Genomic DNA, 9,438 nt, shown 5'->3' with positions numbered 1-9,438 from the left:
TTTAATGCTCAATCATTAGCTATGTATTTTCATTTTAACTTGCGTTGCTACATGAATGCTTTTTTCTCTACAAATTCTTTATCAAAAATTAACAGAACAACGTCGTCTCGAATGGATTAAGCTATAAGATGTTTAAGTTGATGGTTGCAATAGAAAACACACAATATATATATATATATATATATATATATATATATGTGTGTACTATTAAATTACTTTTTTGTTATGGTTGCATATATTTGCAAAAGTTGCTGTTTAAGATTATGATTTAAAGTTAACTATGTTAGTTAAAGTGTTCAATATAAACATAAGTTTAGAAAAAACCTTCAATTCTTAAATTTCATAATATGGTGTATTTGTTATACGGGCCGTGTAGATAAAATGGACTCGTCGTTCTCAAGATCGCGGTCCAGCTCAATGTCCAGCTTGGAGAACATGTCTACAGAGTCTGTGCAATGTTTGGCATTTTGTGATTGCTACCTTAGGAAAGGTAAAGTAAATTAACAAAACATTATTTTTACTTAACACATAATACAATAAAAGATATACCAGGTGCGCTACAAAATCAAGGGCAGCATTTCAAGCTACGAGGGAACGCAAATTCGTTCAAAATATATTAATTTTTTGTTGATGATTTTTACAAAACATTTATGCATAGCATATTTATAAATTATTTTTTTATATTTGTGCTCAACTGTTTTGCATTATAAAAAATTAAATGAATCAATTAATAGAATCGATTCTTTTAAAATACTTGATTTGTTGACAGTAGTTTACGCGTTTATAGCTTTCAGTAAAAAAAAATTACTTCAATAAATGACTACGTATACATGTATTAATGATTGAGACAGAAGTATTACTGTGTTAACTTTCGTAACGATTGATTAGTTTTGAACTGAGTTTGAAAATATTTATAACAAAATTGTAAATAATGAATTAACATTGCATGTTTTCAGATTCATTGACGCCTACACTGTGGGTGGGTACAAGTATCGGTTCTGTTTTTTACAATTTGTTTAACAATTCCTGACATGGAGAATCGAAGAACGCAACAGGCCAGTGCTACCATAGCAGGTAAATTCTTGTAAATTGGTGAAAATATCCAAGTTGATGCTAAGTTTATTTTAATTATTCGAAATTTCAACTTTTACGGAATGTGTTCACAATGTTTTTACATTTCCTTAGGAGGTGGTCCGTTTCGTTTAAATGGTGGAATTACTACCATTTCATTCCTAGATTATACAGGTGCTTTAATAGTTCCTCCCAGCGAACCCTGGCGGGACGAAGGAAAGGAACGACGAGATAGTAAGTTTTTTATGCTATCGGTTTACCTTAATCTCTTTATGCTATAAATTATATTTAAGCAATAGTCACTAGAAACGTTATGACACATATAATTTGTTCGCAGAAACACCGACACGAGCTTCCAGAATGAGCCCAACGTTGGCATCCGATACATTAGTGTTTAATACTGAGCAATTTGTAATTTTAGTGAGCGAAAAGCAGGCTAGGGTTGTGTCGCTTCCGTCGCAGACTTGTACTTATAGAACGCAAATTGCCGATGGCGAATTTGTCGTAAAGGCTGAAGTCATCGTATTAAGAGGTAAGAAATCCTCATCATATCAATTCTGAATTTCTTTATATATTGTAAATATATATGCATTGTGCGAAATATTTATGCGAATATTATTTGTTCAGTTATTTTAACTGATTCTCGTCAATTGACTTTGTTTTTATTCGTCGCGATGGCGATAAAGTTGATAACGCCATGCAATTGCAATACTAAATATAGTGTTGATTAGATTGATAGATTAGCTTTTTATGCTGATAATGAGATAAAACATAATTTTAACAAGATATAAATGAAATTTTGAAGAACGAAATGTATTTAGCTAAATTGTTTACATAAATGACCAAAAGCAAATATAGTTATATACATATTCGTCACATAAAATTATTTTTATTTTGACTGCTTCGGATATGGGTTAAAAAGATATGGATTATAAATATACTTAAACGATTAATTCACGTTCTTAGTCATGAGTGATATCAATTTAAAAACAGTGCAAGCTAAACTAACATTTATTGCAGATCTTCCGTGTCTGATTAGTTATTTATCTTCTGGTCATCTGACTGCGCATAGTTTACCTTCGCTGAGACCATTGATTGATATCGATTTTTTACCCTTAAGTGAATTGAGGTAATTATATTTCTTTAATATTTTGTATACCATTTATTGAGGTAATTATATTTCCTGCAATATTTTTATACGTTAGATATATACCTAGGTTTTAATTTCAATGTGCAACACTCAATAAGTGCTTTATATTTTGGATTTTTTAAGTATTGCAAATAAAATGAATGCAATTTCATAACGGTTCAGGAATGCAAAAGAAATATGCAAAGAACTGCTGATGAAAATCGTTCGGCTATCGATATATGTAGACATAATATAAAATATAATTCTAGACTAAAAAAATGATCGCGTAACAGAATGTTTTTTTGTTTCCCTAAAATCATAACATGACAGTATCAATGAAAGTTTGTAAAACTACAGATAACGCGCGCATAACACGGTTTCAGAATTGAAATCATATTCCTTATAACACGGTACTTTTAAAGCACGGGTTTGCTCTAACACGGTTTGAGAATTGAGAAAAACCTTAATAAAATAAAAAATAAAGTAAAACTTATAAAAATCTAACTTTCTTCAATATAAAATTAGTAAAATCGCCGTACAATAGCTCAATAAATCCGATTCGCTAGAAACGCTAGAAAAAAAATCTAAACTTATTTTCTGAACAATTAGTCAATTAGTCTTAAACAAGGATCTGGAGTAAATATATAAATATCTTCTTGCTAAAAGCAATATTTTTTTGCAAAAAATGATGCACAGATCTGGAGGTAGTCCAGAAAACTGCTCAAAGTATGAGGATAACTTGCAAAAAAAAATCGCTTACTTGTTAATTATGACTAAATCATAATTCATATAATGTATATTATTTCTTTAAAAAATAATAACTTAATTATTAATAAATTAATAAAATTAAAAACAATATTTATCAAATGATATTTAGCATGTTTTTTGGAATTTTTGGAACGTGACCCTTCTTTTTATACTAGTTCTTTGTCCCGTATAACATGGATTCGCACAACACGCTAGTTTTTGGAACGTACCTCCAGTGTTATTCGGGTTTACATGTATGTATCTGGTATCTACTAATGTTTTTGGAAATGCCTTAAACACAATAAATTTCTTCATAATTTAAAAAAATGCTTTTAAATTCATTATAATGAATCAAAATTAACTGCTTTTTTAAAAATTATTACGTTCAACACTGTGGCATTCATTTATTTAAACGATTGATTTCGTAAAACGAATCATATCACTCTAAAGAAACCACAATATATATATATATATATATATATATATATATATATATATTAGTTATGACTATAAAAATTTTGATTGGTTGTCTTTTTCTTTGTCAAATTAAAAAAGTCATATATATATAACATCATATCAAGCCGAATCGATAAGGGCGCATCTCTTTTTGAAAGGTGAGTTAACTTTTATAACGACCCACTTAATCCTGAGTTATTCACATATAAATTCAATCAACTGCTAGATCTGTATTGATACATGTATTGATCCTGTATTGATACAGGATTTTTATAAATGGACGTAAAAATATTCGGATAGCTTTATTTATTTCTTAATTTTTGCTGCGATCACATAATTATAATCTTAATTAAAAATTAAATTTAACATGAATATAAATATATCTATATTTTAAATAATTATTTATGTGCCAGTTTATTTCAAATGTGAAACACTTTTGGGTTTAGTTATAAAGAAATTAGTTTAAAATGAGTCCAAAACCAGAAATTGTTCAAATTTTGTTCATTCTATTGCTAACGTAAGGTGAAGACGAATGAAGATTTTATCTTCTGGTTGTGACCTGGACAAATTTACTCACTAGTTATGGTTTGGGATTTCTTATATATTTTAAATATATAACTTCAATGTACACGATGGCACCAATATACAAAAAATACTTTCATACGCGAAGTCTATGTAAAATACAAACATTCTACATAAACTCAAACGTGAACAGAAGAGAAAGGTTGCATGCCTTGTACTCTACGATAGCTTCTTCCGATCCGAACCTTGCGTGGGGAAGTCGAAGACTCTTAATAAGTGAACGACGACGAGTTATCTCCTTAGTTCTGTTTTAGAATCTGAGTTATCTAAAACTTAAATATATATATACTCGTATATATATATATATATATATATATATATATATATGCCCGATTCTATAACTCATCAATATATATATATATAATTATGTACGTCCCACTCACAGCTGAAATGACAAATCAAAACACATATATATCAACATATGAAACAACAACTTTGTGCAATTAGTATTACAGCTTTTGTGGAAAAGCATGTGCAGCAACATAACCATTTTTTGAAAATTATACACTATTATAACACGCCTCGTAGATTGATTGAACTTTATAAATCAATTGCACATTTATATATATAGAATTTAGAGCATTTATAGACCAAGATAGGTGTAAGAGAACTATTTCTGATTCACTCTAATATTGTTAACTCTATTTTCTTCCTAAATCCTTGTGAATTATGTTACTGCAACGAAAGTGAAGCACAATTTCTCGATGTATTTGCAATGCACATTTATAAGTTTTCCAAATCCTTATTTTCACACTATACCTCACCTGCTTATTTCTTGTGATCATCTTATTGTACCCGTGCAGTTTCCAGACACATTGCAAACAAGGTGCTATTGTCGACCCAATGCTCAGTATTTGGGGCCAACAGCTCATTGTAAACGAGGACACTGATAAGTAAGTTATGCACATACAATAATACATTTTAAGTTCGACATTTCCCAGCCTTCTATTTCTACCATTTACGCCTAAGTTTTATCTAAAGCAATTACTTTACTTATGAACTATTATTTCTTATGATTTTTATGATACTTTAAAACGTAGCACTAATTAATCTCTAATATTTTATACATTAATACTAATAATTTTTTTCACGCTGTCTTGATTTTTTAATTATAACCTAAACTTGAATAATGATGTCATAAAATCACTTGTTATTTCATATTTAATATACTATATTTAATATAGGACAGAATGTTGGGAATACTGTTCCACACTCTACATTACACATAAGAGAAGTTAAAGTTCTCTTATTATTGATAATTATTTAACTGGATGTTTTATCTTGTGGCACGCTTTTTATAAATTTATGTGATGTAATATTTCTTATTGCTACCCGTGTATTCCATATTTTAAAGATATTATAATTTATATTTTTATATATACTACTTTTGGGATGAAAAGATTTTGCATCCACCATTATCAAAAGCACAATAAATGTAACTTAGAAGAAAAAACTTTTATTAATGTCGCGTACGTTTTGAAACGAAAGCAACATTAATAAAATTTGCTTTGCATGCACTGAATGATCTGGATATTCATACTTTTGGAGGTACTTTGTAGCAGAATTTTACATGTGCAAACTGATTTGAGAATTTACTAGTAAAGCAGTATTGTTGTCAGAGAGTATATTAAATGGTTAATAAGTTGAAATAATAGAAATAATAGTTTTGAACATTTATTATTGTTATATATAGTTACGTCAATTAAAATTTTAGGTCTAAATATATTTGTATTACAATAGTTAATTTTATGAAGTGATACTACTTTCTATCGTTCAAATTCAAAAAAATATTTTTCAAAATGAGATGTCATTACTATAGCATGAAGTTATTATGCTCTCTCTACGTAGGTACCTGCTTTGTACATAGCACAAACGTATTTACATATAATTTCACAGACATCAAGATATTATGATATTTGTTTCGCATGAATGATTTAAGTTTTACTAATACTGTTTATATATACATATACATTGAATACTCTTGAATAGTATAAATAAAATTAGCATATTAGATCTTCGTTCTCTGAAGTGGTCACAATTACATATGTATGCGCAACTTAATTTCGCGTTATATTGGTATTTTTGTTCACTTAATGGTTTGGATCATCTTTAATTCAGTATTCATATCAAACCTGTCAGTTAGTCAGTATATAAATATATAGACAATATATATAGAACGAATAGTGCGTTTAGAGTGTTTCTTACTTTCGTCGACTGTTTGTGAGACTAAGCTAATTTGTATTTATTAGAAGTTTTATTCCGATTGTTGCTAGAGATATTTCCAGCTAGTGAGTACTGTAATATTATACTTTCAGCGTCTGGTTAGGGTACTAATTACCGGATTAATCGACTATTGTACAGAAATAAGTACCTTTAATTTGTCTTAGAATCCTGTTCTATAGAATGTACCTCTAAGCAATACATAATCATTTTGCATTATAAATATATACACTGTAGAAGTCCATTAGTTCGGTACCCAACTGTCCGGAATGATCGGACGAAAAATAATTCCGAGTACTATGATACCCGTCTACCGAAAAGGGTTAATACTAGTCTTGCAACGAATAGTATATTCGGCAAAATGCCGAATACCGAATGTTCAGCATGCTCCAGAAACCGAATACCGAATATTCAAAAAGTATTCGGAAAGTTTTTAGCGCCTAAACTCGTTCGTATTAATGTAATTACTATTCGCAGTTGTTATATTACTAACATACCACATGTATATTCAATTCTTATGCCTAGACTTGCAACTACTATTTGGTTACTCTTTCTTATTTGGAAAATTTCACACCATTTATACTATTCAGCCGAATACCGAATACTTAAATAACATATGTGATAGGGAAATAAACCAAAAAGCGATTTTTTACATATGTATATATATGGGATCGTTCAAGTATTACGTAAGCAGATTTAGTACAATTAATTACCCATCCCCCTTTGTCAGCAAAAGTAAGCAAAGCTGTCACCAAAATGTCAAAAATCAATCAAATTGAGTAATGCCATTAGTGAGAATTACCAGAATTATGTTTGGTTTAAGTCAACGAGCAATTCTTGCCGCAAAGAATAATGATGTACACGCACTGAATTTCACCATTCAGTAAAAAATTGCGGCGATTTGGTGATATACCAATGATTCCGACTGGTCTTCCGTTTGACTTTAAACGATTGCAATTTCCAGTTCGCCTTGCGTTCGCAATAACAAGTCGCAAGGCCAATCGCTTAGTGTTTGCGGGATAAATTTCAAATAGATTATTTAGAAAATCATTGTTTTTCACATGGGCAGTTATACGTTGCCTGTTCACGAGTTGGAAAACCATCCGCTTTGTTTGTGTTAACGTCAGACCAAAAAACAAAAATTTGTGGTTTACCAAAGAGCTCTTCAATTTAACGGATAATTTGCGGATTCACTTGCATTTACTTAGAGAAGTTCAACTAAAAAACACTTTATTTTTGTAATCGAAATAAATTCATTCATGTTGTGTAATAAAATCAAATTTTACCTTTTTAAATATAAAAAAAAAAACAAAAAATTTCTTCATCTTTCTCACGAAACCTTCTGGTGACGAAACGGAGTTCGTCGGGTTTGCTAGTATATATATACTACAACTGTTACAACTAGTAACAATATGTAGGTTCTTTCTGCTGCTAAACACATCTGTTACCAATCTGTGGAGGCAGATCGATAAAAACAGATGTACCTAGATCTTTGATATATTTATTTGATTTGATTTATTTATTTTATACGATTTCTGGTGCACTTTACACATAACTTCAACAACTGAGGAAATAATCTGACTGAAGACTAAATAAGGTTGAAATATTGAATTGAACTACGAATTGACTTATACTGGTCCTAACTCATACTCCTCTGGACTCATACTTTATAGAAAACTCTTCTCTGGGCTCATACTTTATAGAAAACTACAACTAAACTGTCGAATGCGTCACCGCAAGACTTTTATATGCTTGCTTCAGGGTGACCTTGAATTCCTAGATAACATTACTTACGACTTGGACCAGCGGTGGCGATATCAGTTAGGGCGTGGGCTAGCACCAACTAGACCCAGGCTCGCTGGTTCGATTCCCGCTACCGCCAAGCCTGACATCAGGCAACTTTGATGTCAAATTTCCACTTGGGGTTATAGATCACAATATAATTCCAAGTGGAAATCGTCCTCGCGGATATAGTTGCATACAACCACATGCACACTATTAGACTTAAGAGCTAATAACCCCCACACCATTTAGACATAAGAGCCAATAAAACCCCCACACTATTAGACATAAGAGCTAATAAAATACCCACACATAGGAGAAAGATAACCGATGGGTTGCTTCTCATCTTCTCACCGTAGATCATAAGTCATACACATAAACAGCTCATAGAACAACAAAGAAAAAAAGAGTTCTGATTGCTGTATATAAAAAAAAAAAAAAAAAACTTACGGCTTGTTTAACGCTATTGCAGAGTGCAACACAATAAATGAGTAAATGTTATGTGCGCATTTGCGGTTGAAAGAAATTTTATCAACGACACATGCTGTGCTTGGCCCAAGGATACTTCGAGAATGCAATGTTGTAGCATGAGTAATTTACTACGTTCTGCGTAGTTTGTATTCTGACCCTTATTGTGGTTTAAATTTTATTTATAATGATTACAAATTAAAAAGAGACTATATGTTCTCGAACCCTGGTGTGCCAATGATTCAAAAAACGTTTTACATTTATTGACGGAGTCCAAAATGTATTACATTTACATAGAAAAACAATAACGATAAAAAATACTTAAAATTTTGTATCCAATATAATAGATGAAAACATCATTACTCCATGGTATCAGTATGCACAAAGTGGTATGGTATAATATATATTTTTTAACAACACAAATGGCTAATCTCACAAATAAACATGAATAGCTTTTAATAAGTTGTCGAAACTATGTATTGACTATAGTCACACACACACACACACACATATATATATATATATATATATATATATATATATATATAAATATCATATGAAATTTTAAAGAGTAAACTTGCCGAATGTGTCGAAATATATTTATGTATAAATATCGATAATTTTATAGCAGCATTGATGGAACGGTAAGATGAATGTCATTCTGAACGTGCTTATTGTATCTACTACTCTTATTGCTGGAAAGAATGCTGTTGGAAAAGTTTTGTTGTCCTCATGGAGTTTCTTACAGGACATAGTTTATATAAAAAAGTTCAATTGCGCGTTACAGTTCTATACAATCAGTTTTAAAACTGCATTACGTATATGGTAAAAAACATATATACGAGTATACCTCCAAATTATAAAAATTTGATTGAAATATATCTCGGGTGTTAGATATATACACCAATTCGTTACGATATTTGTCATCAATTTTCCTGCTTGGATTTCTATTTTGTTATCATAACAATTTTACTGAAAATGCA

General features: G+C 30.3%; 1 pseudogene; it reads left to right on the top strand.

The window, feature by feature from the left end:
- Positions 1-317: 317 nt before the first annotated feature.
- Positions 318-9,438, top strand: part of LOC113381607 — a 10,568-nt pseudogene continuing 1,447 nt past the window's right edge.

This window comes from Ctenocephalides felis, unplaced genomic scaffold (genome assembly GCF_003426905.1).
Source record: "Ctenocephalides felis isolate EL2017-DRISC unplaced genomic scaffold, ASM342690v1 CF-g0.4_SCAFFOLD_02955, whole genome shotgun sequence".
NCBI classification, from domain to species: Eukaryota; Metazoa; Arthropoda; class Insecta; order Siphonaptera; family Pulicidae; genus Ctenocephalides; species Ctenocephalides felis.
This window is presented reverse-complemented; position numbering and strand designations above follow the sequence as displayed.